Here is a 26,068-nt window from a genome sequence, read left to right on the forward strand (position 1 = left end):
TCTAATGGGAAAGGGCAAAGGGGATGCGCTGATATGCGAAGTGCTCGTCGATACAACGCAACAACAACGCAAATAAACACTCACAACAGGTTCGCCGTATTGGAATCCTCAAACGACGCCATGGAAATCGTAGAACCGCCACCAAACCAACATTCACAGAGAATCCCCCCTCCCCCACCAATATTTGTGGACGACGTCATTGACATACAGACAATGATCAAGTCCCTAGAGAGAGATACCAGCAAGGAGGAATATAACCTTAAGATAAGCAACAACAAGGTGAAAATACTACCGACGAACCCAGAAGCTTACAGAAAACTCACCAAGACACTCAGGACCCTGAACGCCAACTTCCACACCTACCAACTCAAACAGGAAAGGCCTTTCCGGGTGGTCCTACGAAACATACACCACTCAGCAGACATAGACGAACCAAAATACGAACTCTCAAAACTTGGCCACGAAGTCATCAACGTAAGTAATATAAGGCATAGAGTCTCGAAAGACCCGTTATCCTTATTCTTCCTAGACATTAAACAAAAACCGAATAACAAGGAAATATACAACATCAGTCGCCTAATGAACGCGATAGTAAAGATCGAACCACCGCTCGTGAAAAAAGAAATAGTGCAGTGCAAAAGGTGCCAAAGGGTCGGTCATACGCAGAAATACTGCAACCATACTTTCCGCTGCGTTAAATGCGCAGGCTCTCACTCCACTGACCAGTGCGCCAAATCACCGGAAACCCCAGCGAAATGCATCCACTGCCAAGGGGACCACCCTGCCAACTACAAAGGCTGCCCAGCATATAAAACACTATACACGAACAGGTACCCTAAGCTCAGAGCAAAAGAGGTATCCAACCAAACATCCAGCCCGCCGAAATTCACGACTACCCCAACCCCCTCAACCAACCAAACACCCAGTCCTACCAAATTCATCTCCACCTCAACCTCCTATGCCCAAGCAGTACAAGGCATCCAAAATAACCCGAACAGCCAAAGGAACCTTCCCCAAAACAGTGTCCCCAACCCACCAAACGCAGACAACTCCTCAAGGCTCGAAAAGCTAATAGAGAAACAATCGGAGCAAATAAATCACTTGCTATCGCTACTAACACTCATCGTGGAAAAATTAGCACGCCCCGACTCAAAATAAAACCAAGGCGCATAGCTCTCTGGAACGCCAACGGTCTAGCGCAACACAAACGTGAACTAGAACTCTTCTTAAAACACCAACAAATCGACGTAATGCTCGTATCGGAAACCCACTTCACCGATAAGAGCTACCTGAAAATAAATGGTTACAAATTCTACCATACCCAACACCCCAGCGGAAAGGCCCACGGTGGTACCGGAATAATAATCAAAGCAAGTATTAAGCACTACGAACTCCCACCATTCCAGAAAGACTACCTCCAAGCAACAAACGTAGCTATAGAAGACTGTCATGGCTCAATCACCACCTCAGCAGTATACTGCCCTGCCAGACACTTCATCGCCAAAGAAGACTTTGATAACTTCCTGGACACCCTGGGCAATAGATTCATAGTTGGAGGAGACTATAACGCCAAGCACATCCAATGGGGCAGCAGACTGGTTACAGCAAGAGGCAAAAACCTCTTAAACAGCATAATAAACAACAACCTCAACTACCTCACCACATACGAACCCACATACTGGCCCACTGACACCAACAAAATACCCGACCTTCTCGACTTCTTCATAACTAAAATTATCCCATCAAGACACGTCCAGATCAACTCCTCGGCTGATCTCTCCTCTGATCATTCTCCCGTGATAGCAACAGTCAGTTCAACAATCATCGAGAGTACACCTAATGGCTCCATTCACAACCAACACACCAACTGGCAGCTCTTCAGAGAAGTCTTTACACACTCAACCTCAGCCTTCATCCCACTAAAAACAAAGGAAGATATCGAAGCAGCCACGGAATACTTAAACACGAGCATAATAAACACAATCCGCCTCTCCACACCGACAAAGCCAACTAATAGCAAACAAGAATATCCACAATACATACTAAAAAAAATAGCAGAAAAACGTAGACTAAGAAGAGTATGGCAGACCCACAGAACACCGGAGGACAAACGCAAACTTAACAACGTAACTAGAAAGCTATCCAGAACCTTAACAAACTATAAAAACGACTGTTTCCATAAATACCTCGCCAGCTTATCCCCCACAGCCGACGCCAACTACTCACTATGGAAGGTCTCCAGGAAACTCACACGCCCCCCACAAATAATCCCACCTATCCGCCGTCCGCAAGGTGGATGGGCGCGAAGCCCTATAGAAAAAGCCGACCTGTTTGCAAAACACTTGTCAAAAGTATTCAAACCCCATTCCCCCCATGCCGCCGCGGACGTTACTGAATACCTACACACCCCCTTCCAAATGTCCCTTCCTATCGAACCCTTCTCCTCTGCTGAGACTATAGAAACAATCAGTCGCCTAAACCCCAAGAAAGCAGCAGGACACGACCTAATAGGCAATAGAGCAATCAAGGAACTTCCCACAAAAGGGATAGCACTCATCACATCGATTTTTAATGCTATCCTTCGCCTGGAACACTATCCTAAGGCTTGGAAAATCTCATTGATTACCCTCATCCCTAAACCCGGTAAACCGATACACGAAACCTGCTCCTATCGCCCAATCAGTCTTTTACCTACCCTGTCCAAACTATTCGAGAAGATGCTCACGAACCGACTCCTTCCAATCCTAGAGAACTTGAAAACACTCCCAGATCACCAATTCGGCTTCCGAAAACATCATTCTACAGTAGAGCAAATCCACCGCTTAACTCATACGATCAGCCAAACACTCGAAAAGAAAAAATATTGCTCAGCGGTTTTCCTGGACATCCAACAGGCATTCGATAAAGTATGGCACGAAGGGCTACTATACAAACTTAAAAAGATCCTACCCCACCCCTACTACTCCATCCTAAAATCTTACCTAACCAATAGACAATTCACGGTTAAATACCTAGACGCCACTTCTGCAACATTCCCAATAGAAGCCGGCATACCCCAAGGTAGTGTCCTCGGACCCCTACTGTACTCCATCTACACTGCCGACCTACCTATATCAAACGATATAACAATAGCGACATTTGCAGACGACACAGCGCTATTAGCTTCCCACGCAGACCCGGTAATAGCCTCATCCACTCTCCAGCGAAGTCTCGACTCCATGGAAAAGTGGTTTCACAAATGGGGCTTCAAAGTCAACGAAAAGAAATCCTCACATGTAACCTTCACGCTCCGAAAACAAACCTGCCCCCAGGTCACCATCAACAATGCAACAGTTCCTAGCAGGGACACAGTCCGATACCTGGGCATGACCCTGGACAGGAGACTAACGTGGAAGACACACATCTCAGATAAAAGGAAGCAACTAAAGGACAAACTAAAAAAACTCTATTGGCTCACGGGCCGACGCTCCAAACTAAATATACAGAATAAAATTACCCTCTACGAGACCGTAATAAAACCTGTCTGGACCTACGGAATCCAACTATGGGGAACAGCAAGTAACTCCAACATTGAAATACTCCAACGCTTTCAATCGAAAACGCTAAGATCCCTAATTGACGCACCTTGGTATGTAACCAACGAAACAATACATCGCGACCTCAAGATACCCACCGTCAAAGAGGAAATAGCAAAATATAGCGACAGATACAGCAAAAGAATCAACAAACACCGAAACCCCCTAATCACTGGACTACTCGATACGACGGACCAGATTCGCAGGCTGAAGAGGCACTACCCGCTAGACCTAAACGTTAGATTCATTTAATTATCCAAATCAAGCATATGCACTTACTTATAATACTTATAGATCATAAATTATAACTATCTATAATAAGTATTAACTTATTGTAAATAAACAGCCATGTCACTGCGCCACGCCAGAAAAATTACTGAAAATTCTCAACGCGAGAATTGATTGTAATTTCTACAAATAAATAAAAAAAAAAAAAAAAAAAACATCTCAGATAAAAGGAAGCAACTAAAGGACAAACTAAAAAAACTCTATTGGCTCACGGGCCGACGCTCCAAACTAAACTTACAGAATAAAATTACCCTCTACAAGACCGTAATAAAACCTGTCTGGACCTACGGAATCCAACTATGGGGAACAGCAAGTAACTCCAACATCGAAATACTCCAACGCTTTCAATCGAAAACGCTAAGATCCCTAATTGACGCACCTTGGTATGTAACCAATGAAACAATACACCGCGACCTCAAGATACCCACCGTCAAAGAGGAAATAGCAAAATATAGCGACAGATACAGCAAAAGAATCAACAAACACCGAAACCCCCTAATCACTGGACTACTCGATACGACGGACCAGATTCGCAGGCTGAAGAGGCACTACCCGCTAGACCTAAACGTTAGATTCATTTAATTATCCAAATTAAGCATATGCACTTACTTATAATACTTATAGATTATAAATTATATCTATCTATAATAAGTATTAACTTATTGTAAATAAACAGCCATGTCACTGCGCCACGCCAGAAAAATTACTGAAAATTCTCAACGCGAGAATTGATTGTAATTTCAACAAATAAATAAAAAAAAAAAAAAAAAAATTTTTTCAACGTTCCACTGCGGTGAAACTCGACGAGAGGACTACGGTCAGCGCAGAGCAAGCCTACGAATAAGATTCGGAATCTAGAACCAACCAGAAAGCAAACATCCCAGAGACTCCTCAACGGCAATAGCTACTACGGTAAGCTGGAAATCTGGATTCATTTTTACATTACCGTGTAAGAAAATCAATAAGCTCGATTAGAATCATGTCCACATCACGAAAAGACAAAATCGGGACTATTGATATCGCTTCTATAACCAGAGCTATGGATAAGTTGACTTGTGCCATACTCGAGCAAATCGAACTTCTTGCGCGACGTATAGAAGAAACGCAACGAGTAGCCGGTAGTGAAAACAAAAAACGTGCAGCAGAGATAGAACTATTAGGAAAACATATCTCTAAAATAAATTTAGGACATGACGCTACTACTGAATTAGTCTCCTTTATTACCACGGACGAATCTAATGCCACCAATGTTCAGAGAAAACGAGCATCTGTAAAACCTAACGAAACGGACGATATGGACAGTGAAGAAGGAGCAGTAAGTTGTGACAACCCCACGTACAATGCAAAAACTTGCCTAGATTTTATCCCTATACTCAATGGACAAGACGATATAGGAGTAGAAGGGTTTATTAAACGGGTAAGAGAAGCTCGAGCCGAATGTCGAGAAAAACGCATATTATTACGACTAATTCTAACGCAAAGAATCATTGGAGAAGCGGAACGCAGTATCCGCCACACCGAAATCGAGAATTACGAGGACCTGTTTGAAAGCCTCAGAAAATTTGTTTTTTTTTTTTTTTTTTTTTATTTATTTGTAGAAATTACAATCAATTCTCGCGTTGAGAATTTTCAGTAATTTTTCTGGCGTGGCGCAGTGACATGGCTGTTTATTTACAATAAGTTAATACTTATTATAGATAGTTATAATTTATGATCTATAAGTATTATAAGTAAGTGCATATGCTTGATTTGGATAATTAAATGAATCTAACGTTTAGGTCTAGCGGGTAGTGCCTCTTCAGCCTGCGAATCTGGTCCGTCGTATCGAGTAGTCCAGTGATTAGGGGGTTTCGGTGTTTGTTGATTCTTTTGCTGTATCTGTCGCTATATTTTGCTATTTCCTCTTTGACGGTGGGTATCTTGAGGTCGCGATGTATTGTTTCGTTGGTTACATACCAAGGTGCGTCAATTAGGGATCTTAGCGTTTTCGATTGAAAGCGTTGGAGTATTTCAATGTTGGAGTTACTTGCTGTTCCCCATAGTTGGATTCCGTAGGTCCAGACAGGTTTTATTACGGTCTCGTAGAGGGTAATTTTATTCTGTATATTTAGTTTGGAGCGTCGGCCCGTGAGCCAATAGAGTTTTTTTAGTTTGTCCTTTAGTTGCTTCCTTTTATCTGAGATGTGTGTCTTCCACGTTAGTCTCCTGTCCAGGGTCATGCCCAGGTATCGGACTGTGTCCCTGCTAGGAACTGTTGCATTGTTGATGGTGACCTGGGGGCAGGTTTGTTTTCGGAGCGTGAAGGTTACATGTGAGGATTTCTTTTCGTTGACTTTGAAGCCCCATTTGTGAAACCACTTTTCCATGGAGTCGAGACTTCGCTGGAGAGTGGATGAGGCTATTACCGGGTCTGCGTGGGAAGCTAATAGCGCTGTGTCGTCTGCAAATGTCGCTATTGTTATATCGTTTGATATAGGTAGGTCGGCAGTGTAGATGGAGTACAGTAGGGGTCCGAGGACACTACCTTGGGGTATGCCGGCTTCTATTGGGAATGTTGCAGAAGTGGCGTCTAGGTATTTAACCGTGAATTGTCTATTGGTTAGGTAAGATTTTAGGATGGAGTAGTAGGGGTGGGGTAGGATCTTTTTAAGTTTGTATAGTAGCCCTTCGTGCCATACTTTATCGAATGCCTGTTGGATGTCCAGGAAAACCGCTGAGCAATATTTTTTCTTTTCGAGTGTTTGGCTGATCGTATGAGTTAAGCGGTGGATTTGCTCTACTGTAGAATGATGTTTTCGGAAGCCGAATTGGTGATCTGGGAGTGTTTTCAAGTTCTCTAGGATTGGGAGGAGTCGGTTCGTGAGCATCTTCTCGAATAGTTTGGACAGGGTAGGTAAAAGACTGATTGGGCGATAGGAGCAGGTTTCGTGTATCGGTTTACCGGGTTTAGGGATGAGGGTAATCAATGAGATTTTCCAAGCCTTAGGATAGTGTTCCAGGCGAAGGATAGCATTAAAAATCGATGTGATGAGTGCTATCCCTTTTGTGGGAAGTTCCTTGATTGCTCTATTGCCTATTAGGTCGTGTCCTGCTGCTTTCTTGGGGTTTAGGCGACTGATTGTTTCTATAGTCTCAGCAGAGGAGAAGGGTTCGATAGGAAGGGACATTTGGAAGGGGGTGTGTAGGTATTCAGTAACGTCCGCGGCGGCATGGGGGGAATGGGGTTTGAATACTTTTGACAAGTGTTTTGCAAACAGGTCGGCTTTTTCTATAGGGCTTCGCGCCCATCCACCTTGCGGACGGCGGATAGGTGGGATTATTTGTGGGGGGCGTGTGAGTTTCCTGGAGACCTTCCATAGTGAGTAGTTGGCGTCGGCTGTGGGGGATAAGCTGGCGAGGTATTTATGGAAACAGTCGTTTTTATAGTTTGTTAAGGTTCTGGATAGCTTTCTAGTTACGTTGTTAAGTTTGCGTTTGTCCTCCGGTGTTCTGTGGGTCTGCCATACTCTTCTTAGTCTACGTTTTTCTGCTATTTTTTTTAGTATGTATTGTGGATATTCTTGTTTGCTATTAGTTGGCTTTGTCGGTGTGGAGAGGCGGATTGTGTTTATTATGCTCGTGTTTAAGTATTCCGTGGCTGCTTCGATATCTTCCTTTGTTTTTAGTGGGGTGAAGGCTGAGGTTGAGTGTGTAAAGACTTCTCTGAAGAGCTGCCAGTTGGTGTGTTGGTTGTGAATGGAGCCATTAGGTGTACTCTCGATGATTGTTGAACTGACTGTTGCTATCACGGGAGAATGATCAGAGGAGAGATCAGCCGAGGAGTTGATCTGGACGTGTCTTGATGGGATAATTTTAGTTATGAAGAAGTCGAGAAGGTCGGGTATTTTGTTGGTGTCAGTGGGCCAGTATGTGGGTTCGTATGTGGTGAGGTAGTTGAGGTTGTTGTTTATTATGCTGTTTAAGAGGTTTTTGCCTCTTGCTGTAACCAGTCTGCTGCCCCATTGGATGTGCTTGGCGTTATAGTCTCCTCCAACTATGAATCTGTTGCCCAGGGTGTCCAGGAAGTTATCAAAGTCTTCTTTGGCGATGGAGTGTCTGGGAGGGCAGTATACTGCTGAGGTGGTGATTGAGCCATGACAGTCTTCTATTGCTACGTTTGTTGCTTGGAGGTAGTCTTTCTGGAATGGTGGGAGTTCGTAGTGCTTAATACTTGCTTTGATTATTATTCCGGTGCCACCGTGGGCCTTTCCGCTGGGGTGTTGAGTATGGTAGAATTTGTAACCATTTATTTTCAGGTAGCTCTTGTCGGTGAAGTGGGTTTCCGATACGAGCATTACGTCGATTTGCTGGTGTTTTAAGAAGAGTTCTAGTTCACGTTTGTGTTGCGCTAGACCGTTGGCGTTCCAGAGAGCTATGCGCCTTGGTTTTATTTTGAGTCGGGGCGTGCTAATTTTTCCACGATGAGTGTTAGTAGCGATAGCAAGTGATTTATTTGCTCCGATTGTTTCTCTATTAGCTTTTCGAGCCTTGAGGAGTTGTCTGCGTTTGGTGGGTTGGGGACACTGTTTTGGGGAAGGTTCCTTTGGCTGTTCGGGTTATTTTGGATGCCTTGTACTGCTTGGGCATAGGAGGTTGAGGTGGAGATGAAATTGGTAGGACTGGGTGTTTGGTTGGTTGAGGGGGTTGGGGTAGTCGAGAATTTCGGCGGGCTGGTTGTTTGGTTGGATACCTCTTTTGCTCTGAGCTTAGGGTACCTGTTCGTGTATAGTGTTTTATATGCTGGGCAGCCTTTGTAGTTGGCAGGGTGGTCCCCTTGGCAGTGGATGCATTTCGCTGGGGTTTCCGGTGATTTGGCGCACTGGTCAGTGGAGTAAGAGCCTGCGCATTTAACGCAGCGGAAAGTATGGTTGCAGTATTTCTGCGTATGACCGACCCTTTGGCACCTTTTGCACTGCACTATTTCTTTTTTCACGAGCGGTGGTTCGATCTTTACTATCGCGTTCATTAGGCGACTGATGTTGTATATTTCCTTGTTATTCGGTTTTTGTTTAATGTCTAGGAAGAATAAGGATAACGGGTCTTTCGAGACTCTATGCCTTATATTACTTACGTTGATGACTTCGTGGCCAAGTTTTGAGAGTTCGTATTTTGGTTCGTCTATGTCTGCTGAGTGGTGTATGTTTCGTAGGACCACCCGGAAAGGCCTTTCCTGTTTGAGTTGGTAGGTGTGGAAGTTGGCGTTCAGGGTCCTGAGTTGCTTGGTGAGTTTTCTGTAAGCTTCTGGGTTCGTCGGTAGTATTTTCACCTTGTTGTTGCTTATCTTAAGGTTATATTCCTCCTTGCTGATATCTCTCTCTAGGGACTTGGTCATTGTCTGTATGTCAATGACGTCGTCTACAAATATTGGTGGGGGAGGGGGGATTCTCTGTGGATGTTGGTTTGGTGGCGGTTCTACGATTTCCATGGCGTCGTTTGAGGATTCCAATACGGCGAACCTGTTGTGTGTGTTTATTTGCGTTGCTGGTTCTATTTTCCTTTTCTTTGTAGTGTTAGCGTCGTTAGTGCGGACAGTTCTGCTGCACTTCTGCCACGGGGGGGGGGGGGGGGGGGTAGCACGGGGTAGCTGCGGGTCTGCTCCGGAGAGCCTGGTCGCGGTTGCTGGGCCATCATCGAGCTAGTTAATTCGGAATGAACAACTAGTCGTGAGGCTGTGAGGCTAGTATTCGGGTTGGGGTTAGGTGCGTGGGATTTTCTTCTCCCTAGAGGGTAAGGGACACTTAGCTGCGTTCTCTTTCGACAGTTGGGCGACACGTGTTGTTTTCGAACTACGCTGGGCACTAGAGACACGTCTGCACGCTTCGGCACTCCACAGCGAAATGTAGAAAATTTGTATCCGTGAATATTACATCTAATGGAGCTCGTGATAAGTTGCAACGCACGCGACAAAACGTTAACGAATCGGTACACAGTTATGTGAAGAGGTTCCGACACAACCTCAACGAACTGATATACGCGCTTCAACACGAAATTCGCGATCCAGTACGTCGAGCAGTCGCCATAGATCTTGAAACTGAACGAGCGACCAAAGTTTTTGTCCTAAATTTAAAACCCAAAATAGAAATACGCACATCGACTACAAGACCAAAGAATCTCCAAGAAGCACAAGATGCAGCTTTCGAGGCGGAGTTAGTCATAAGGGAAATCGAACGCAACAAAAAAATAAGAAGAATAATGAACCAACCAATTGAGAGAGCCAAAAACCGATTCCAAGGAACACCTAAACCAATGCCAAGAAACTTCCAGCAAGCTGAACGAACGCCACTTACCCAAAGAACTCAACTGAAATGTTTAAAATGCAACCAAATCGGACATGTCTCCAGTCAATGTAGAAATTTTCAAACACCCAGCCAACATCCGCGACAACGAAGTAACTATCAACGAAACCGGAAGAAAATATTCATAAAGCATCTACGGACGCTAGACCCCAGGATTGTGAAACATCGCTTCGTCTGGAAAACAAGGACATCCATACCTACGGGAAGGACTAACTTGGACTACGGTCATCCTCGGCGACGAATTCTTAATCCACGAAACCAGAAGGCCTTTGGAACTGGAAGCATCTACGGAAGCTAACAAATCAAGGTAAACGCTGGATTCATTTTACATATAGAGGCAGACTATCTAGCTTTGAACAAGACTCAGACAAAGAGTTAGCGACATTTAAAACGATGCGGAAAGGTAAAGCATGCACTGGTAGGGACGAACAAAGTATTAAAATGACAAACCAACTACGGGAGCAAATCGCGCGACTGCGAAGAAGCATGGACCTTTTCCAACAAGCAAAAGAAGAGGGTCAACGCCTCGATAAAAAATCGAATTGCTACGAAAAACAATTGACGAAATAGAGTTAAGAAAACTGTTAAAGGAGACTATTAAAGAAGCTACTAGTCGGAGTTATCAGGGTAGTTTAGTTTCTAATAATTTGAACAAAAGCTTGGAGAAAACAGACGTTACTGTAGGAAATGAAGAAATGGTTTTGAAAGAATTTTCAAAAGAATTGCAGTCTAATGTAGAAAATTCTTATGAAAAGAAAGTATCAATTGACACCGCTTCACAGGATTATATTTTCATTAAAACAGACTTAATGTTTGATGTCAATAGCTCGACAGAATACCAGAAAGAGTCTGTGAAACGAAGGAAAGAAGATATTGCAGTGTTATATAATGATTTGTCACCATCTTCGTCACAAGATACTCAAAATTTACAAGAATGGTTTGACAAAAAAAGTAAAAGTTTAGGAGAAGCAGAAAAAGATCATAACAAGAAGGATAATATTTCAATGAGAAATATTTTGGACGGCGATACAAATAAAGAAAACCAAATTGAAACGAAGGAATTAGAAGCAGTTAGTAAATCAACTGCTGAAAATGATACAAAATCAATAGACAACGTTGAACAAAGTATATCATTAGAATCCATACAAAAAGCAAGAGATAATGCTTACAATAATGAACATTTGCTTATAGAAGAAGACCAAATGATGACAGCGAAAAATGCGTGTGATACTACAGAATCAAAAACTTCAGCAGATCTTATGTCGAGAAATTTAGAGAAGTCTTTAGAGAATAAAGATGACAAGAATCCATCTCCATCTATGTTAGATAGTAGTAAACGGAGCAGTCGTTATAATGTTGCTGCAAAGCCTGCTACTTCGCCAAAATTTGAAGAAATTGTTTATAATCAAACCAGACAATCAAACACAAATAAAATTTTGCGAAGCGCTTTAAAGACGAAATTAATCGAAGACAAGTCTGAAATAATTAATAAACAAAAGGCATCGGAAAATGTAGAAAATAAATTTGCCAAAGAAGAAAAAAGAGGTGTTAAACAAAAATCAATTTCAGATAGTGAAAACGAAACAACTGATGCTCGTCAACGAAGGAAAGTTCTTTTAACGAACACAGCTAGTGATAGCGATAGGTATAAATCTGTAGAAAATGATAATGCAGTAACGGGTGTAATAGCAACTGATGAAGCGAAACATAGAGGCAGACCTAGGAGATCGGATAAAGTCGAAGTTAAAAAAGATGAAGATACAAGGAAGATCCTACAAAATGAGAAGGGTGGATTAGAAGAACAAAGAAAACTCGAAGAAGATACAAAAGAAGAAACTGCAGAGACAGAAGTCAATTCAAAAGGTATATTAAATAATAAGTGCGATTTACTTGATACCGAAAGAGCTATTGAAATTAATGATACGGTTCAAGATATTAAATTTACTGAAGGTAGAAGCCGCACTCAAAATGATATGGAAGATGTAGTAGAAGATTCGCAAGAATTATCTAATGAAAGTAAGTTATCAGAAATAAGGATTGCACTTAACAAAATTGAATATACAAAAACTATTTTACGGAATAAAAAGAATTCATTAGAAAGAGAAAGAGGAGTAAGGGAAAAGAAGAAAATGTACAGACAGAAGTTACCGCAAAAAATATACCAGATGATAAATGTGATTTACTTTAGAAAAAAAAGAGAGAAAGAAAGAAAGAAAGAAAAAAGAAAAATCAAGTTATAATGGAAGGGTTTGATGACCCAGGAATATTCTTTTTCGATAACTTCTCGAGAGGTGAATTTAATGAGACGCGAACTAATTTTCAACATTCGAAGAAGAAGTTTATGGAATTTATTACACAATTCCACGAGGGAAACTCCAATTACAAATATAGAGATATTTTAAAACGTAATTATAATTTGGGTCAATCATGGATAGAAATTAATTTGGAAGATCTGACAGCTTTCGATGAATCACTCGCAAAAAAAAGTTTACAAGCATCCAATTGAATATTTACCTATTTTGGAAGCAGCGGCAAGAGATTTAGCGGATGAACTTACAGCTCCAACACCACCAGAGGAAGAAAAAATTGAAGATATACAAATTTTATTATCTACAGGAAATGTACGACAGAACAATTGGCGGAAGGAGAGCTTTCTGATAAAATTAAATATTTTAAAGAAAAGGATAGCCAGATACCAAAACTCAAAGAAGAACAGAATAAATGGAGAAGTTTAGGAAAAACGATCACAGGAAAACTTGAAGAAGAAAAATCCCGTCGAAAAACAACCTCAAGATGTAAATCATTCTCAAGACCGCTCATACATCAATCTTGAAGAAAAACTAAGATTTTGGAGGACCAAAATCAATCTAAGAAGAGGGGTATGTAACGTCAATTCACATCAGAGACCAGGCCACACACCACGGACAGGATGGCACCCAGATGTCTGCATATCCTTGGCACGCACCCTCAATAGTCTTAAGTGCCCACCAGGGGCCTTGGCATTTTTATAGTTAAGGTCCTTCGGACCAAGCGAGTATTTCCTGTCTTAAATTTCCCTTTACGTTTATTGTCTACCACGTTTTAGCTTAGAAAGTTGGTTTTCTCCACATCTGGTATGTTCCGTTGGCAACTTTCTCGCGAGGGCGGCTAAAACCCTTCCTGGTCCTCCAACCGTCCTATTATCCAATCGGAGACGGTGTCTATTGCCCTCACTTCCTTAACCAAAATTGTCATCAACAAATCCGATAGTCCCGTGTCCTTAGACACACCCACCCCTAGCTTTCCTCAGACACAGTATCGTCAGTAAAACTTCACTTATTCTGTATCCTTAGAATAGTCAACATATCTATATCGGTCTCTACCCTTATAAGTCGCGTACTTAATGTATTGTTGTAACTAAGTCTTACATAACGTGGTTGGAGTGAATTGTGATTTATGCTAATTCAGTGCATGTTACATTGTGATTGGTGAATTCACAATAAAGGTTGATTAAAACAAAGTTAACTGTTGTGTTACGACTCAACTATATTTTATTTCCACCAACCAACCCTAAAAATTACGTGACACTGGCATCGCTATGTTGGTAAATGTTCGATGTTATACGTGTCGTAAAATGTAACAGTTCTATTTAAAAAAAAAATTTCGTGTCTATGAGTACGTTAAAAGTTTAACTATAAAAAGTCTCATCTGAGCTCTGCTCCTTTATGGAAGGTATTATTGTGTTTGAAAGAACACAATATATAATAAATGTATGTATGTTCTATAATAAATGTTTGTTCTTTCGAAAAAAGTTCGAAAATTTTCTTTCTTTTATCCGTACTTAACTTTTTAATAAAATGCACGATTAATTCTTGTGTCTCGTTTAAACAGCTTTTGGTCTATCGTTATTTCGAATTATTTGAACATCGTGTGAATTTACTATTTAATTTTACAATATCATTTACTATATAATTTTACAATTATAATTTTACAATATCAATAATTTACAATAAGTGAGGGAAAAATCATTGAATGTAATATCTAGATGTCTATATACTATTTTAAACAATACATAACTCGAGATACTCGTTTCGTCTCTTCATGATACTTACTGGCAATACCGAGTACAAATATGATGTTCTTTGAAAATAAAAAATGGATTTGAAAACGTTAATGCACGTTTTTTTTCTTTTTTTTTTTTATTTATTTGTTGAAATTACAATCAATTCTCGCGTTGAGAATTTTCAGTAATTTTTCTGGCGTGGCGCAGTGACATGGCTGTTTATTTACAATAAGTTAATACTTATTATAGATAGTTATAATTTATGATCTATAAGTATTATAAGTAAGTGCATATGCTTGATTTGGATAATTAAATGAATCTAACGTTTAGGTCTAGCGGGTAGTGCCTCTTCAGCCTGCGAATCTGGTCCGTCGTATCGAGTAGTCCAGTGATTAGGGGGTTTCGGTGTTTGTTGATTCTTTTGCTGTATCTGTCGCTATATTTTGCTATTTCCTCTTTGACGGTGGGTTGGTTACATACCAAGGTGCGTCAATTAGGGATCTTAGCGTTTTCGATTGAAAGCGTTGGAGTATTTCAATGTTGGAGTTACTTGCTGTTCCCCATAGTTGGATTCCGTAGGTCCAGACAGGTTTTATTACGGTCTCGTAGAGGGTAATTTTATTCTGTATATTTAGTTTGGAGCGTCGGCCCGTGAGCCAATAGAGTTTTTTTAGTTTGTCCTTTAGTTGCTTCCTTTTATCTGAGATGTGTGTCTTCCACGTTAGTCTCCTGTCCAGGGTCATGCCCAGGTATCGGACTGTGTCCCTGCTAGGAACTGTTGCATTGTTGATGGTGACCTGGGGGCAGGTTTGTTTTCGGAGCGTGAAGGTTACATGTGAGGATTTCTTTTCGTTGACTTTGAAGCCCCATTTGTGAAACCACTTTTCCATGGAGTCGAGACTTCGCTGGAGAGTGGATGAGGCTATTACCGGGTCTGCGTGGGAAGCTAATAGCGCTGTGTCGTCTGCAAATGTCGCTATTGTTATATCGTTTGATATAGGTAGGTCGGCAGTGTAGATGGAGTACAGTAGGGGTCCGAGGACACTACCTTGGGGTATGCCGGCTTCTATTGGGAATGTTGCAGAAGTGGCGTCTAGGTATTTAACCGTGAATTGTCTATTGGTTAGGTAAGATTTTAGGATGGAGTAGTAGGGGTGGGGTAGGATCTTTTTAAGTTTGTATAGTAGCCCTTCGTGCCATACTTTATCGAATGCCTGTTGGATGTCCAGGAAAACCGCTGAGCAATATTTTTTCTTTTCGAGTGTTTGGCTGATCGTATGAGTTAAGCGGTGGATTTGCTCTACTGTAGAATGATGTTTTCGGAAGCCGAATTGGTGATCTGGGAGTGTTTTCAAGTTCTCTAGGATTGGAAGGAGTCGGTTCGTGAGCATCTTCTCGAATAGTTTGGACAGGGTAGGTAAAAGACTGATTGGGCGATAGGAGCAGGTTTCGTGTATCGGTTTACCGGGTTTAGGGATGAGGGTAATCAATGAGATTTTCCAAGCCTTAGGATAGTGTTCCAGGCGAAGGATAGCATTAAAAATCGATGTGATGAGTGCTATCCCTTTTGTGGGAAGTTCCTTGATTGCTCTATTGCCTATTAGGTCGTGTCCTGCTGCTTTCTTGGGGTTTAGGCGACTGATTGTTTCTATAGTCTCAGCAGAGGAGAAGGGTTCGATAGGAAGGGACATTTGGAAGGGGGTGTGTAGGTATTCAGTAACGTCCGCGGCGGCATGGGGGGAATGGGGTTTGAATACTTTTGACAAGTGTTTTGCAAACAGGTCGGCTTTTTCTATAGGGCTTCGCGCCCATCCACCTTGCGGACGGCGGATAGGTGGGATTATTTGTGGGGGGCGTGTGAGTTTCCTGGAGACCTTCCATAGTGAGTAGTTGGCGTCGGCTGTGGGGGATAAGCTGGCGAGGTATTTATGGAAACAGTCGTTTTTATAGTTTGTTAAGGTTCTGGATAGCTTTCTAGTTACGTTGTTAAGTTTGCGTTTGTCCTCCGGTGTTCTGTGGGTCTGCCATACTCTTCTTAGTCTACGTTTTTCTGCTATTTTTTTTAGTATGTATTGTGGATATTCTTGTTTGCTATTAGTTGGCTTTGTCGGTGTGGAGAGGCGGATTGTGTTTATTATGCTCGTGTTTAAGTATTCCGTGGCTGCTTCGATATCTTCCTTTGTTTTTAGTGGGATGAAGGCTGAGGTTGAGTGTGTAAAGACTTCTCTGAAGAGCTGCCAGTTGGTGTGTTGGTTGTGAATGGAGCCATTAGGTGTACTCTCGATGATTGTTGAACTGACTGTTGCTATCACGGGAGAATGATCAGAGGAGAGATCAGCCGAGGAGTTGATCTGGACGTGTCTTGATGGGATAATTTTAGTTATGAAGAAGTCGAGAAGGTCGGGTATTTTGTTGGTGTCAGTGGGCCAGTATGTGGGTTCGTATGTGGTGAGGTAGTTGAGGTTGTTGTTTATTATGCTGTTTAAGAGGTTTTTGCCTCTTGCTGTAACCAGTCTGCTGCCCCATTGGATGTGCTTGGCGTTATAGTCTCCTCCAACTATGAATCTATTGCCCAGGGTGTCCAGGAAGTTATCAAAGTCTTCTTTGGCGATGAAGTGTCTGGCAGGGCAGTATACTGCTGAGGTGGTGATTGAGCCATGACAGTCTTCTATAGCTACGTTTGTTGCTTGGAGGTAGTCTTTCTGGAATGGTGGGAGTTCGTAGTGCTTAATACTTGCTTTGATTATTATTCCGGTACCACCGTGGGCCTTTCCGCTGGGGTGTTGGGTATGGTAGAATTTGTAACCATTTATTTTCAGGTAGCTCTTATCGGTGAAGTGGGTTTCCGATACGAGCATTACGTCGATTTGTTGGTGTTTTAAGAAGAGTTCTAGTTCACGTTTGTGTTGCGCTAGACCGTTGGCGTTCCAGAGAGCTATGCGCCTTGGTTTTATTTTGAGTCGGGGCGTGCTAATTTTTCCACGATGAGTGTTAGTAGCGATAGCAAGTGATTTATTTGCTCCGATTGTTTCTCTATTAGCTTTTCGAGCCTTGAGGAGTTGTCTGCGTTTGGTGGGTTGGGGACACTGTTTTGGGGAAGGTTCCTTTGGCTGTTCGGGTTATTTTGGATGCCTTGTACTGCTTGGGCATAGGAGGTTGAGGTGGAGATGAATTTGGTAGGACTGGGTGTTTGGTTGGTTGAGGGGGTTGGGGTAGTCGTGAATTTCGGCGGGCTGGATGTTTGGTTGGATACCTCTTTTGCTCTGAGCTTAGGGTACCTGTTCGTGTATAGTGTTTTATATGCTGGGCAGCCTTTGTAGTTGGCAGGGTGGTCCCCTTGGCAGTGGATGCATTTCGCTGGGGTTTCCGGTGATTTGGCGCACTGGTCAGTGGAGTGAGAGCCTGCGCATTTAACGCAGCGGAAAGTATGGTTGCAGTATTTCTGCGTATGACCGACCCTTTGGCACCTTTTGCACTGCACTATTTCTTTTTTCACGAGCGGTGGTTCGATCTTTACTATCGCGTTCATTAGGCGACTGATGTTGTATATTTCCTTGTTATTCGGTTTTTGTTTAATGTCTAGGAAGAATAAGGATAACGGGTCTTTCGAGACTCTATGCCTTATATTACTTACGTTGATGACTTCGTGGCCAAGTTTTGAGAGTTCGTATTTTGGTTCGTCTATGTCTGCTGAGTGGTGTATGTTTCGTAGGACCACCCGGAAAGGCCTTTCCTGTTTGAGTTGGTAGGTGTGGAAGTTGGCGTTCAGGGTCCTGAGTGTCTTGGTGAGTTTTCTGTAAGCTTCTGGGTTCGTCGGTAGTATTTTCACCTTGTTGTTGCTTATCTTAAGGTTATATTCCTCCTTGCTGGTATCTCTCTCTAGGGACTTGATCATTGTCTGTATGTCAATGACGTCGTCCACAAATATTGGTGGGGGAGGGGGGATTCTCTGTGAATGTTGGTTTGGTGGCGGTTCTACGATTTCCATGGCGTCGTTTGAGGATTCCAATACGGCGAACCTGTTGTGAGTGTTTATTTGCGTTGTTGTTGCGTTGTATCGACGAGCACTTCGCATATCAGCGCATCCCCTTTGCCCTTTCCCATTAGATCGTACTTCCGCGCCAAGTATGGCGCCACAGCGTTACCCTGCGCTACCGGTTTCCCGTCTACCTCCAGCACAGGCAGCTTTTTATAAGGCATTGCTAAGAACAAACATGGCTCATATGAACACTGTGTAGAGGGAAACGATCGATAGGAAATCACAACACAGCTTCCGAGGCCGTTGCGTTCTTGTGAATAGATGAATCGAAATCATTTCGGTTTTAATCAACATGGCCTAGTAAAGAAATACAGAAATGTCTTCTTTCTCCTTTTTTTCTTTTCTTACGATTACGATGGACAGGGTATCGCGTGTTTTTGACTGTTGGGAAGAACCCAAAGTTTTTAAAATCAAGGATAAAAGATAATACCAGACACGGAAAAAATATTAGAAAATGTACACGGTTCTTGTAATGAAAATTGAAATGCAAGGAATATAAATCGAATGTTTCTTGCGAACGTAATTTTGTGTTTTACACCGACAGGATTGATTTACAGACTCACGTTGATTTTTTGTTTCTCTATCTGCAAGCGACATATAAGATTATATCGAAGACTATGCTACGTAAAACTTTTATTATACTATTTACGATAGAAATGTCGCAACGGAAGATCGAATTTTATGTCTGCTTTGTTCTTTCGACTTTTTAGCTATGTTCTTGTTCATTTCCGCACTGATTTCAATTTTTTATCCTTTTTTTCCGACAAGTCCTAAAAAGTTTTTAAATTAACGAGAAACGTAGAAGTATTTTTGTATTCCTATTTTAAGTCACCTATTTACGGTCTTCTCAAAATATTCGAAATGCTTCGATTCATTGAAAACAATAAAGATTGCAACACAAAAATTCGAGAATCGTAAGTGAATTAAGTTGGTATTCGATAAACACGATATTACGGAAGCAAAACTTAATGAAAAGTTCGACTTTATTCCGTATGAAATTTTACTTTAAGTAAGTTTAGCCTGCACGTGAAACGAAAGTTTTATATACAGAAAAGTTTGAGTAAATGGTAGATACCTGAGAGTTGAACGATGAAGGTAAAAATCGATCCTTCACGCTTACAATCCTTGTATTCAGGCCAGAGTACTTCGGGGATCCTCTCGTCGGTATACTCGATGCCAGTATATGCAAATATGTACCGTATATGTTCGGCACGACCACGGGCATTGAAGTAGATTAGTTTGTAGGTATGTTCGTCGCTCATTTTCCTTGCTCTGTCAACTTATCGAGAAAAATGTTACAATTAATTCGTGTAATTAACAGACTGTGTGCGTGTTTGTGTGTAGAGAGAACAATTTATTTATAGATGGAATAATTCGTATAATACGCAAAATAAATCATTTAGAAGGCTGGAATATGTGTTTTTGAAACAATTAATTATGTCGAAAAATATTTCAAACGAGATATAATTATGAAAAAAATAATAATTAAATCTATGTAAATGTATGTAATAATAGTTAAATGTATGTAAATGTAATAATTAAATGTAACTAGCTGTAAAAAAAATAATAATAAAAAATAAATAAATGTAAAAAAAGAATTAAATGTAATTAGTTTCTTTTTACACACGCGATATTATTGGCGATATATGAAGGTCAACTTTATTTTTTTAAATAGATATATTTATACATATATTTATAGATATAAATACATATATGATATAGATATAATAGTATATATAATATATATAATAATATATATGTCGAGACTGAATCTCCGAGTCCGAGCTCGAGGCGCCCTCCCGGGGAGGGCTCCTTGGAGGTAGCGGTTCTGCGTTGAAGTTCTCCATCGCCCGGTCGCGCGTGGGGTACCTTTATTGTCGATAGTTACACTCGTGACGAGGGCCTCAGGCTTGATAACGAATCCGTGACCAACAGGAGGACAGGTTCCCTTGCTCTAACTCACACGTGCACCACTCCCTGCTCGTAAGGCACTCGACTTCCTTCACCGATCAGCTCTCTAGCAAGACTGCTCGTCATCCCAACGACGCCATCGAAACAAGACTCCGGTCGAGTGTCTCAGTACACACGATCCTCCGATCGACGTACGATTGCTATCGGTTTGGATACTTGCGATTGTTTCGTTATGGCTATATTAGGCTCTAGGTTGCAAGGTTAGGGTGTTGTCCTGAAGTTCCAGAGGGGCCCCGGCGTCCTTTCGTCTCCGACTCGGCCATCCTGACACTTACACGTCCTCGTGTGTGGCCTGCTGGCTTAGTCTACCCGTCGGGGCTTCCACCACGCAGGCATCGACCCGGCGCTCGTCCTCGGGGCAATGTTTTTCTTCTCGCCGCGATGGACAGCGAGACGCGATGTGTCCCGGCATGTGGCAGTGAAAGCACAACGCTTTTGGTGGTGCAGCCGGTCGGCTTTCCTCCGGGCGTCGGGGGTCCATCTTCGGTTCCCACTTCGCCCTCTTGCGGCATTCGAATGTCGGATGTCCGTAAATACCGCAGTGGCCACACCTGGTCCAGGGGGCGGGTGACCTGCCTCGTTTGTTTCCGGAGCTCGCTAATGACCTCCACGGCGGGGGCGGGGCCACTCCGTGTATAGGAAGGGCTTCATTTCTCTTTGGAATTGTGTCACCGACGTGATGTCACTCGTGAGCGCTAGTAACGACTAGTTTTAAACGTAAAACGTTCATCGCGCGAGCCCAGCAGATGGAGGGCGGTGGCGGCGAGTACTTCTTCCTTGGTTGAATTTCGCCACTTCGACCCCAGGAGGGTGATGATACGATTTCCGTACGCTCCTGGTGTTTCGCCGTCCCGCGGTAGTTCCTCGGCTACCTTGATTAGCGACGCGGCTGCTACTTCTTGGCCACCGAAGTGCGCGGCGAATTGTTCCTTAAAATCTGGCCAGGTGAGCTCGTCGCCGTTCATTATCTGCGTAAGCCAATACTCTGCCGGACCCTCTAGGGCACGGTTTAGGGCAGAATACAGTGCGCTGTTTTTCAGGGGGTGGTCCCTCATGAGCAGGCCGACGGCTGTGCACCAGGCGGCTGGATCTGCGTCCGCGGCTTCGGGGTTGAAGCGCGGTAGCGATACCCAGGTTGCCCGGTGTCCTTTCTTCTTCTTCCTCTTCTTCTTCCCTAGCGACCGCTTTAGTGCGCGCACGATACTCTTACGATCCCGTGCCGACAACGTGTGTTCGGATGCCACTTCTGATGTCGAGTCTGAATCCGAATCCGAGCTCGAGTCACATTCCGAGTCCGAGCTCGAGGCGCCCTCCCGGGCAGGGCTCGCGGGAGATTGCGATTCCGTGTTGGAGTTCTCCATCGTCCGGTCGCGGGTGGGGTACCTTTATTGTCGATAGTGACACTAGTGACGAGGACCTCAGGCTTGATAACGAATCCGCGGCCAACGGGAGGACTATCATATAAAAAGCAACAGGATACACGAAATAATATAATTCTGACTAGGACAACATAAACGCAAGAAGTGTTGATATTGAAAAAAATATTTAATTTTGTATATAAATATTTTCATATTTAAAAAAGTTTCCGGAAGCAGGAAGATTTACAAACAAATAATATCATAAACCGAATGTTTCATGATCCTTTTCTAATTAGAGTGTGTGACAGCATGTGAGAACGTTTCTTAAAAATAGGACTTATTGCAATTACTTAATCGCAATTATAAACGATTAAGACCTTCTCACAACGAGGCAATCTATCCAAAGTATAAAACTCGTTATACTTGATGAGAAAACAAATCTCTACTTAGGTTTCATTTCGTTTCATCGCGTTCATAAAAAGTGAATTTGTATGAACACATCGTGCAATTTAGTAATTAGGACCGTTGATCTCGCTGCAACATAGATGGATAGAAAAAAGCCATTTAAAATGATACAACGTCGGGAAGACAATTATGAAAATTATAAATGGAACACAAGATAAAATTGTTTAAGATTAATTCTTCTTTTTTTTTTTTAATCGCGAGTGTTTGCAAACGAAGTTTCAATCTGTTTACAATGATAGCAATGAGAGGAGGATGTCTATGAAAGTTATAAATGCGATATTGAATAACATTTCTGCGAGTGGGTTTGTTTTTCGTTACAAATGTTTTTTAAACGAATCTGCAATCTGTTGGAAACTACGGAACAGTAACGGGACGACTGATAGGGAAATTTTATTTGAACAGACAAATCTTTGAAATCTATTCGAAAGTCTATTTGAAATGGTACGAGCTCGAAAAGAACGGTGAATACTATAGAAGAAGGATTAATTAAAATTCTTATTAATCTGTACGCTTTGTATATTAAATACCTTGATCGATGCCAAGATAACAAATTATTATACAAAACAGTGAAGTATCCACGTCTGACATTAATATCGAGTATTACCATTACTGTAATTTAATTTTTAACCGATCCTGGAAATTCCTTAGAACGTAAAAAGTATAAAATGTTACTGTGCATTCCAAGATTAAATGCGCTGTAATTTAGAAACAGTTATGAAGCGGAAACAAATAATTTATTCAGAATAAGAATTCTACGTAATCATGTTAAAAAAAAAAACGTACTTATAACGCGTTTAAACTCCAAATATGTAAAGACAATAAGGGAAAAAAATTAAACGAAGAATCGTATTTTTTGTAAATTCACACAAGATTTTATCCAAAAAAAAATTAAGATTTTTTGAAGAACGTACAAGACGGAACACGAACAATAAAAAAGGGATGTTAAATACAAAAAATAGATTGAAATTTAGATTATGAAATATAAAAAAAATGATATTGCATAATTTACAATTATTTTCGATAGCTTACGTCAGTATGTTGGAGTGTAAACTATAAAATATTCAAAAACTGATACCATTTAGAGATAGTTTAGAAAAACAATAAATTGCGGAAACCGATAGTTAAAACTCGATACGATCGATACTCCAAAACTCTAATCCTAATAATTACTCAGCAATAATAACCGATAATTCATGTTGATTAATGTTTGAACTCCGTTTTTTTTTCTGTATGTGTATACAAATTTTGTACAGTTTGATAAAGCGAAATTAAATTATCATCTTTTTGTACTACTTCAAACATTGAGATTTGTCATCTTCAAGGTCGATCACACATAGTTTCAGATTGCGGAGTTGCAAGGGTAATTAATTTTGCAATCGGTTTTCCTTTGATACAGATGTGAATACAAATAGCCATTGATTGACAATATACCGAAGCAATTCTAGTTTAATTTGAAGTCATCGATCCTTAGATATTTTTGGAAGAATAGTAAAAGTACAGAGAAAACAAGAAAAAATGGCGTTAACTAAAAGATAGCTCCAATGTATCTCATAAATATTATCTATATATCATTTGTAAGATGTAAGTGACCAAGATATCGAATTATACAAAAATTGTATGTAATGATTAATACTTGAACGTTACTTACATTTATGTACATGAAAATTTGATCTTTTATTAACTAAGTTATTGATCGACAAAATGACTTCCTACATAATTCTCCGCCTGAACTGAAATGCATATTTTTTTTTACGCAAGCCTTATGTGTAGCTAGCAACGAGCAAACAGATTAATTACTTTACACACGGTCGTATCTTGTTTGCTGTAGGCGAGTTCTCTCGTGTAATCAACGAAGTACTCAACTTTAAAGCGATAACAGAAGAACATTATTGTATCGATAAAAATCATGCTTTTTTCAAAGAAATATGTAACTCGTATTTTTTTTAAAGCAACCCTCATAACGTATTGAATAAAATAATCATACATTTTTTTTTGTTCGACATTTGTAAAATACGATATTATCAAGATCACCAAGGAGGTAATCTTCAATTCTTAATGAATATAATAAAAAACATAATTAATGATTGTTTGATGGTTTTATTATTATCTCTATAATACAAAAGCACAACATCGTGTCAACAGTTTATATAGTTCGTATGTTTCTGTAGGAATACACAAATAATAGTTCTCTATCACAACGTAATCTAAAGGGAAAACCCTAACTAAATGACAAAAATATCGGTAATAACTGGAACTAATGAATGTTAAAAGCAATCAGTATATTCCATACAAACTTCCATCAACACGATTCGTTCTTCATTCTCTCAACACACTAAGACCGCAATCTTTAAACGCTTATAAAACCATAAGCAATCGTGAAGTTTAGAATTCGCTAACTGGGCGTCTCTCAATCCAGTTTTTGATCTTGGGCAGAAGGAGGACCTTTTTCTCCAGCAGCTTCAGATTCTCGTAATTCTCGATCAGATCAGACTTGTACATAAAGTTCAAATAATCGAGCAGAGCAACGAATGTTAAATCAGCCCAAGAGAGAGTACCATCGTAGAAGTAGCCGTCATTTTCCTTCACTTGCTGGTCCAAACGTTCTAAAATGAACGGCAGCGTCTCTTCAGCAGCCTTGCGTTTTGCAGCTTTGACCTTCTCGTCCTCCTCATAGTGGAAGGCGGCAATTTCTGAAAATTTGTTTTCAGTTAAATACTATTCGCTAATGTTATACTAATTTGAATACAGTGTTGTGCGAAATTTAAATGATACTGAAGATAGAATTACAATCCTTTTTAATCCTTTGTCTTGTATTGTTGACATACGTGTATCGTTCGATTAAATCAAATATTAAATCGGATTTCAACTAATAAATACCTGAACAGATACGTACTATCTGTTATCAAGATTCTCATAAGATTTATGCAAAACAGCACTGGATACTCACTATGACGAATATCATGAATAGTATCAACAATGGCATCAATATGAAGATTTGCCCAGTCAGTCTTTCCAGTTAAGTCATATTGTTTGGCTAAGTAACGGCAAATAGCTGTAGACTGAGCAACCTTCCTTCTATCAGCTACGAGCATAGGAAGCTGGCCATAAGGAGTCACTAAAAACATACAACTAATAGAATCAAAGATTCTATCGAACAAACAGATTATGATGCTTCTTAAATATCTAGCTTCCTGTTATCTGTTTTGGAAAGATATAATTTAATTTATTGATAATTTATCAGCAAACAAAGGGCATTGTCTCCTTAACAATACCTATTGTTCTCCCACATATCTTATAGAGCAATGGAGAGTAAACAATAATCTCTGTCATACTCTGCATAATTGTGTTCTACTTTATTTAGCTACTTTAGTTAAATTAGGAAAGATGAGATTTAAGAAACAGAATTTCTTTAAATTTTAAGCTTACAGGGCTTTATTTCTGGCCAGACGTCCTTTTTGATACGTTCATCTTCAAATGGAATACTAGCATAGCTGAAGAAGAACGGATTGGTTCTGCCAATGCCGTAACTGGGAAGTAAGTCAATTTATAGAGCGGCATCTTCCTGGAAGTATAATATATACAAAGTAAAAACAAAGAATCATTGATGACAAGAATTATATTATTACAAATTATGAAGTATAAGACAATTTAAGTAAAAAGCATCAACTACTAACTACTCGCATAGCTATTTGTATCTTTATATTTTAATATAGCTTAGATATAAAAAGAATATTATTTTTGGATGTAATAATGTATAAACTTGCGCCAAATATTATAACAAAATATTGCACTTTCTATTTAAGTAGGATAGACATATTACCGGCATTTATCTTTTTTCTATAGCAATGAAAGTGTTTATAAAAAAGTTTATAAGAAAACTATCAATTAATGCAAACAACGCATTTCAAAATATTAATTACATTCGCACGATTCGTTATCTCTAGTATTAATTTAACCATATGGTTCTATACACCCAAGACCCTCTAACAGTAATT

The 26,068-nt window shown here is 40.7% G+C and overlaps 1 protein-coding gene, 1 long non-coding RNA gene and 1 pseudogene across 3 annotated transcripts in view; 1 reads left to right on the forward strand and 2 right to left on the reverse strand.

Moving 5' to 3' along the window:
* Window positions 1–26,068, forward strand: part of LOC126877442 (hematopoietic prostaglandin D synthase-like) — a 46,486-nt gene that overhangs the window by 1,532 nt on the left and 18,886 nt on the right. The window lies entirely within an intron of this gene.
* LOC126877444 (uncharacterized) lies at window positions 18,361–20,142 on the reverse strand. 2 transcript variants are annotated; one of them, XR_007695030.1, is made up of 2 exons: window positions 19,400–20,142; window positions 18,361–18,442 (listed from the first exon to the last, which is right to left on the reverse strand). It is a non-coding gene; the product is annotated as an uncharacterized LOC126877444 (long non-coding RNA). The 2 variants fall into 2 exon arrangements; XR_007695029.1 differs by having other exon boundaries at window positions 19,355–20,142.
* LOC126877441 (glutathione S-transferase-like) lies at window positions 24,151–25,635 on the reverse strand (annotated as a pseudogene).

Source organism: Bombus huntii, unplaced genomic scaffold (genome assembly GCF_024542735.1).
Source record: "Bombus huntii isolate Logan2020A unplaced genomic scaffold, iyBomHunt1.1 ctg00000169.1, whole genome shotgun sequence".
Taxonomy (NCBI): Eukaryota; Metazoa; Arthropoda; class Insecta; order Hymenoptera; family Apidae; genus Bombus; species Bombus huntii.